Source organism: Cryptotermes secundus, unplaced genomic scaffold (assembly GCF_002891405.2).
Source record: "Cryptotermes secundus unplaced genomic scaffold, Csec_1.0 scaffold173, whole genome shotgun sequence".
NCBI lineage: Eukaryota > Metazoa > Arthropoda > Insecta > Blattodea > Kalotermitidae > Cryptotermes > Cryptotermes secundus.
Window position 1 is genome coordinate 248,200 of NW_019736395.1, and position 8,366 is coordinate 256,565.

Below are 8,366 nucleotides of genomic sequence, written 5' to 3' on the forward strand. Positions count from 1 at the left end.
TACCTTACTGCATTAAGTGGCGCAGGTTGGAGAGGCTTTTCATTATTTAGTGATTAGCGTTATTAATTCTACCTTTGCCCCTTCCTGGGTCCATAGAGGGCTCTTCTCTCTTGCCCTTCTTGCCGAGATACTCACTACATACACCGGCTTAAATCAGCATTTCCATTTCTCGTTCTCTTGCAGGCAGAACAACAACAAACTTTACGTTGTCGTTTATGCCGCTGAAGGAGTGCAGGAAAACTGCGTTGTTGACCTTGTCTCTGCTGAGGAGGCATGGTGCTACGTGCTACGTGCTACGTGCTACGTGCGGGAAGGCAAGAGCTTCCATTTCAGAGGTTACCTCTCCTCAGGATGAAGGAGCTTCCATCAGAGAGGTTCTCTACTCTAGAAAGCATGAGGTTCCCTACGGGGTGATGGGAGGCCCCATTTCGGAGGTTACATCCACTAGGGATGCAGGAGGTTCCATCAGAGGTTCGTTGTTCGTTGTTAATTATTGTCTCAGTAGATGGGACCACATGTTACGTGTCGATGTTTGAGGGACAGGGTGACCTTCCATTTAATAAATTTTTCTTGCTGTCTGAAGATCATTTCAGAACGGTATCTTTAGATCCTTTGTGAAATCACGCTGACCGTTATAAGCATTGATATTTATAAGAGATAGTACTACGGTATAACTTGCAGTAAATATTTAACTGTCCCTTCCGATGTCTGCATTTAAGTAGTTCATGTTTTGTACCAGCAAATTCTCTTACCCTGTAACGAGCCAATTGTCGGGTCAGAGATGAAGCTCGAAACCGAAGATACGAAAATTTACCACCTGGTCACCGCTATAGCACACCTCAGGCAGGTATGTTGAATGTGGGGCAATGTCGGAATGCTGATTGGCAGCAACAATCGGAAGAAAAAAAAAACACGGATAAACCTCACTCCAGCTCCACTTCATCAACTACAAATCCCACACGAAATCAGCCGGGGCAAAACTTGGCCCTCACTGGTGGGAAACAAACGTCTAACCACATGAGCAATGGTTAGGTGTCGTCATATACTTTTCTTATAACCAAATCAGGGTAAAAGTAAACGTTCTTTGCCGAGCTCACAACAACCCTCCCTTAAACACTGTTCCCAACAAGTTAAATTCATTTCACGTCCCGACACCATGATTCTATAAGATTCAGTTTAATATTATCTATTCACCTGCTTCTTGATCTCCTTTCGAATACTTCTCAAGAAAAGCAGAGGAAAATTTGAAGCGATAACAGTATTCACCGCCATTTTGAAGAACGCACTAACTTGAAACAGAAGTTAAATTGAGTGTAGTAAATCTTACGAACGCCGGTCACGGTAGCCGAGCGGTCTAAGGCATGTACTGTCTTCGCTCGCTTGGAAACCGGGATCGTGGGTTCGGATCCCACTCAGGGCATGGATGTTAGTTTGTGTGTGTGCGTTTTTCTGTGTTTGTGTACAGGCAGAGACCTTGTGACGAGCTGATCACCCGCCCAAGGAGTCCTACCGAATGTGTAAGATCTATAAAAACCGAAGTGAATAGAGAAGTTCATGGAGGTAGGCCTAGGCCCACTGGGGCTGTAGTGGATCTGGAGGATAAACTTCTTACTTGCTTATTTGCTTGTGGTTCTTTCAACGAGGCCGCCAGACCTCAGACAACATAGCGACGAATTATGGGATGAATGGTGAATAATGAATTAGCTATGGAAGTGGTCGTGACCTAATTTGAGCTATTGTCCCGGTATTTCCTTAACGGGGCTGAAAGCGTCGGTCATAACAGTCGAGATTCGTGCCGGGTATCGAATAGTAAGCCACGAGTCAAATTGGCCGACGCTAGACGCCGCAGTAGTGTGACCCTGCTACACGTTATACGTTCACTGCGAAGAGGGTAAATCTCTCGCGCATATATACTTTGGTTTATGGTAAGCCCTTGATGTCAGATCTAAATTCCCACTTATTTTGCATAACAAAACATCCAGCCAAGGAGCCGTCGTCCTACTTACCAGACAGGACGCTTCAGGAGGATCGGTCTGCATAATTACCATATTTTACACAAACTAGCGCATGGTTATGGTACCACTGCGTTGAGGAGACTATGAAACATTCTCTTTCTCTTCCTGTTATTCTAGCGGAAGAATTCAGAGAAGTTTTCGCGGCACTTTGTTAGAAATCAAGCCTTCTTCCGCCCTTCTCTGCTTCTCCTTGTCCTGTCCCACGTTTCAACGTCCCGTACCTTCTGTTATTCTACTTCTGGCCTTTCTCTGCTTCTGGAAATACGTTCCGGCTCTCAGCCCCCTGAAACTCTCTTGGCAACTAATTAAGATATCTCTTAACGCTGGGCTGTAACACCCCCCAAAACTTCCCATCCCTACCTCAGTTACATACCCTCTCTACTGCTTTCTGTTGCCTCGTTGTGATAGTCTCCATCAGGTGAGGCAACCCCTTTGCTCACGAAGTGTTGTTTTTAGCCTAAATTACACAATTTTTTAAAAGAACTATCTCTTGGGACATGGCGTCCTGTGTTACGGTAGAAGTTGCTAAGTTACTGACGGTTCTGTAGCCTATTCTTCTGCACGGAAAAATGGAGACAGAATGCTAATGAAGAGCCTAGTTCTCATGCTCTCCGCTGTGAGAACCTCAGATCAAAAATTACACATCCTGACTAAACAAATGGGACAATCTTCAGCTGTACCCTGCTCACTTCAAATGGACCGGCATATTGTCACGTGCAGGGGTTGAAACTATTAGCCGGAGTATGGATTAGTGACTGGATTTATTGACGACTTTAACACACTGGACCGGCATATTGTCACGTGCAGGGGTTGAAACTATTAGCCGGAGTATGGATTAGTGACTGGATTTATTGACGACTTTAACACACAACTCGTAACTATGATTAAGCGTAGTTGGTTGAAATACTATGCTACAAGCCTGAATGTCGTGGGTTCGATTTCCAATGAGGTTATGGACTTTTTCAATTTACCTAATCCTTCCGGCCGCAATATGGCCCTACGGTCGACTCAGTCGCTAACATAAATGAGTACCAAGAATCTTCCTGCGGGCTAGCGGCCGGCGCGTAAGGCTGACAACCTTATCACCATCTGTGAGCCAACTGTCTAGATAATATGGGACCCTCAACGTCTGATAACCCTATGGGCCTCCATGGCCTGTTATAGGGAGAGCTTTAACTTGCCTTTACTATCCCAAATCTACACACTTCACAGTTCACCGTTACTCTGAACACACCCATACACACACACATTAGGATTCTCAGTCTTCACTAGTCGTATCCTAGCAACGAATTTCAACACAGTCTCACTGTAACTGCAGCACACATGAAGTCTTCCTTCCACAGCCCACTCTTACACTCAACTCACTCACAAGTTGCCATCTCTTCTCAAACACTGACTGCCGTCTCAAGAGACTCCCTCAGTAATACCCACATCTGAGTCTGAGTCTGAGTCTGAGGCTTATGTTACGACCGACGATCAGTCGACCAGCCTGTCTTGGAATAGAGCACCCATCTGGGGTTTACGACCAGATTTTTATTACTGTCAAACAGTTGTGGGTTTGTTGATATGGAGCGCTCTCTCTGACGAGAGGACGGGTCTGTCGTTTACAATTGCTGCTGGCCCTCGCCAATGCAGTCATTCTGGGGTCCAAGTCCCGTGGGACTAGCGACCATATTTTACTGTTTCAGATTCGAGACTTCCTTTTCCGTCGCCTCCTACGACTCGCACTGCTACGGTGGAGGTATTCGACCCTTCTTCCACACGGGATATTCCCTCAGCTGGCTTTGGATCCTTGTTATATGGTGTCAAGGCGGATCAACAGAAAACACATTTTCCAACGTTATAGCTCAACAATCCTTCGACTGTTGCCTGGGTATTCGTTGCAGCAAAAACCTGTTTACAGGGTCGTTGCCTAGCAATGAACGTCTACTCTGGCTCCGCTATTCCAGCTTTCAGGTGTCACGTCACAATATAAAGCAAAGAAATAGATAAAATATAAAGAACTGTAAAAATGGTGGCCCCTTTTGCAGCCCTGCCCTCTTGGCTCTATTTGGGGAGACTTGAGAAGCACGGAATGGAATAGCGGGACATTGGCTACAGCTGCACTGTGGGAAGTAGTGGGGGATGACGCTGTAAATCTGATCTATTACAGTCCATGACTACAGGTCGTGTTGTCCGGTAGATGTTGCTTGCTGGTTGCTTAACTTACTCTTCGACTCTGAAATGGAGACAGTTCATTCCTCCGAAACATCCCTGAACTTCCATAGGCCTATAGAGCGTCACATCCGAAATGTTATGTCTCTTCAAAGCCGCAGCTCAGACACTCAAATCGAATACACGCAGTTACTGCAGGAATAAACACGAAATTTCCGTGTAGGTAGAGTCCGTATTTCTAGACATGGCCGTTCTCAGCGGAAGGCGCAGTTGATTTGGTGGAGTCCACTAACTCAGGTAAAGGCTATAAGATGTATGTAGTTTAGGTGGGGCAAAATCCCTTCCTCATATATGCAGGTGCAACCACTGCCCGGCTAATTTTTGCCGTGCTTCTCCTCGTATGTACCTCGGAGACCAGCTCTAACAACCCGGTCTTTAATTCAACATCAGAATTCGTAGTAACGCGAATACATCCACTGTTTCCCCTGCCAATTTCCATGTCACCAATTACTCCACATTCACGAATTAGGCTTTCATCGACGCTATGTAGTCTCAATGGTGGCAGCGTTACTAAATACCAAAACATAATATTAATTTATATTAATATTTTTTTCTATGCATTGGTCCTCATGCCCTTGGTTTTTTGTCCTGGTTTGTAGCATAAAATTTACCTCCTTTTGAATCCTAGTTCCACGCATGTGCGTGCTTTATCACAATTTTTATTGCATATTTTCTTGTTATCTCCCTCAGAATTAGCCTGGTCACCAGGTAATTAAATAGCTATAGTGAATTTGACAAGGGTTGTCCAGTGGATGAGATTATCTCTTTCTAAGGGAACCAACAGAGTAGGTGAGTAGGTGTCTTTCCTCTCCCTTCACCTGTGGCGAAACATTGTGCTTTATAGTTTCTAGAACACCCGACGATTGACTAAGTCCAAAACCACAGTAATTCCAAATAATATGACTTGTTACATAACTATTGTCGAATAATTCTCTGTTTTAATACATATTGCATTGTAAGCTAGGAGGGTGACTGAGAGTTGGGTGCTGTGAAGACTTCCTTTAGACATTAGGATCACAGATGGCCGTAAGGCTATCAGTTCCATGGACCGACAGACCTTTACTCTCCAGGATGATTCCTGGTACTAATTTTTGTTAGAGGCTGCGTCCACACCCGGGATATAGTGCGGTTGGAAGGATTAGTTAAACTGAAAAAAAAAATAAACCGCATTTGAACTCGAACCCGCGACTTTCCGACTTGCAGCATAGTGTCTCCACCAACTACGCTACCGCGTGCCAGGTTCTGACGGGTGAAAACACAATTTGACTCCGCCCTGCTACTGCATAGTACACCAAATGGAAGAGGAATCGTTTTCGGAAACTGGTATAACGAGAGACTTAAGTACACGCATATATATGTATAATGTATACCTCATATATTCATTCACCAAATCGACCATGATGATAGAAAGGCTGAGTTTTAGTTCAACTCTGATTCGGTTGATCGTCCAAGGAGAATTTAACACATTTTGCCTCCGTACATAACTACCGGTATCGTGCGCATGGTTCGAGGTGTTGAAGCATGTCTGCATGTCACTCAGTTACGCCAGTTTTAACAGCGCATGCTCCTACATCCGCCACACGACCCTCTGAATGCTCGTCTCTGCGTGGTAAATAGCCATATCACTGTGTATGCCTCCGAGTTAATAAGATGCAGCGTTTGTTTCGGATGTAGCAGCTAATTCACTTTACCAAAACTGAGTTTTAAATCCGCATCTGCCTCAAATTATTTCATTTCTGGTATTCCCAAATTCCTTCTTCCATTTGGTGACCACTAATCATTGTTAATAAAACCTCAAATCTCGTTAACATTCTTTTTCTGTCCGTCTTAAAAATGTAATACCACCTGATCTCCTTGTGTCAATGTTTTGTTTCCTTATTTCCGAAGATACGGAGGTACCTGTATACTCGCATCCTGCCGTCTGCAAAACCGATGTTTACCAGAGTTTTCTTAAGGTTGTTTTACTTCTCTCTTAATACTGGTTCGAATCCCCATGAACTCTACTATATATTATGTAGCATTCAGACTCACTGCTATGTAAACAACGCCAGTTGCTACGCAACAGTTTCCTAACACGTATCAATGGACTAAGAAGCGGTTTTCTCTATGCGATCCGTGGGAGAGCTGCGTGACGCAACAACAGAACTGTTAGAAGCACTGTTTTCTATGTGGTTTGTGCCGAGGTCTTACGGCAGGCCAAGTCTACAGAGTAGTTAGTTGTTGGTCAGTCGCCGGACAGTAAGGGTGTGAACATGAAAGTTTACGGATATACGGCGTTGAAAGGCGTTACAAAACAACAACAACAGGTGAAGACAGAGCAGACTGAGAAAGCTCTATGTTCTGTAGTAAACTGCCGAGTGTGTGAATTAGTGCTAGCGATATAGTTACATGTAGTTACAATCTGTAAATGTTCAATAAATTCAATTACCAATCCAAACACTGTTTATGGTCACTCATACACACAACAGTATTTATCATACGATATATCGTCTAATCATAATATAAGCATATGTCGCAGAACAGGAAGTGATACATGTGAAAGGGCTGATTTTTTCCATTTTGCTTATTTAAAATCAATATAACAAATCTATTTCTAAATGTAATAGCCATTTGTTCTTTCCGTTACGATCCTAAAACAATGACTACTTGAAATCCTTCACATTTTTAAGAATTCTATGGAAAAATGTGCATCGCCCTTTTCTATAGTTTGAAATGCAGGTCTGATACAAGTTTTTGCATGACCACTCTTGGTATTATAATTTACGTAGGTCTAAATATTGAATAAACTGGAAGATAAAGCCTTTTTTATAATAAACTGTTTAATTTGTTTAGCTTCTTCAGATTTGGCCTTATTAGCATCCCCTGAAATGCATATGGATACAAGTTCTGTGGGTTGTAAATGTTAAGATTACAGCTTTCCTGAATCTGATACAGTGCGCTTAATTAGACAGATACTCGCGGATATATATGGAAGGAAAACATTAAAATATTTTTTTCCGTTTGGCACTACAGCCCCAGTGGGCCTAGGCCTACCTCCATGAACTTCTCCGTTTACTTCGGTTTTTCTAGATCTTACACATTCGGTAGGACTCCTTGGGCGGGTGATCAGCTCGTCGCAAGGCCTCTACCTGTACACAAACACAGAAAAACGCACACACACAAACTAAACATCCATGCCCTAAGTGGGATTCGAACCCACGATCCCGGTTTCCAAGCGAGCGAAGATAGTACATGCTTTAGACCGCTCGGCTACCGTGACTGGCCAATGAAATATTATGGGGTAATTAATCAAATAGCGCATATAAAAATAAGCAGATTTATCGTTACATATTGGAGAGGTTTCGCAAAATTTTGCTCTTCAAGGAATGTTATATGAGATATGTTCTTACTATATTTTGGAAGAGAGATGAAATGAATTAATCTCAACGGAAGAGATATTCTGTTTCGAAATCATTTTGAATAGTAGCAGAAGAGAGAATATTGCAATTAGTTTTCCATATCTGTCTCTCTAGAAGAAATTGTTCCGTTTCTTCGCTTCCGGCAAAAGAACCGTCTCGAAAATCGAACAGAACTGAGGAAGAAGTAATTTTTCATTTGGACGTTGCGTGGTCCGACCCCAACCTACATACCTGTATCTCAATATAACTGTATTCATTTTATATATATAGTATATATGAGATGAAGTGACAGGAGGTTGGAGAAAACTGCATAATGAAGAGCTTCATAACGTGTACTCTTCTCCAAGTGTAATTAGAATGATCAAGTCAAGGAGGATGAGGTGGGCAGGGCACGTAGCACGAATGGGGGAGAAAAGGAATGCGTATAGGATATTGGTGGGAAAGCCAAAAGAAAAGAGACCACTGGGAAGCCTAAGGCGTAGGTAGGTGGACAATATTAAAATAGATTTTACAGAGATAGGATGGGATTGATTGGATTGATCTGGCTCAGGATAGGGACCAGTGGAGGGCTCTTGTGAACACGGTAATGAACTTTCGGGTTCCATAAAATGCTGGGAAATTCTTGAGTAGCTGCAGAATTGCTGGCTCCTCCAGAAGGGCTCAGCTCCATGAGTAAGTAAGTAAGTAAGTAAGTAAGTAAGTAACTAACTAACTAAGTATGTAAGTAAGTATATATATA

General features: G+C 43.1%; 1 long non-coding RNA gene across 2 annotated transcripts in view; it reads right to left on the reverse strand.

Moving 5' to 3' along the window:
* The window catches only part of LOC111869809, an 87,871-nt gene that overhangs the window by 79,114 nt on the left and 391 nt on the right, over positions 1-8,366 (reverse strand). The window lies entirely within an intron of this gene.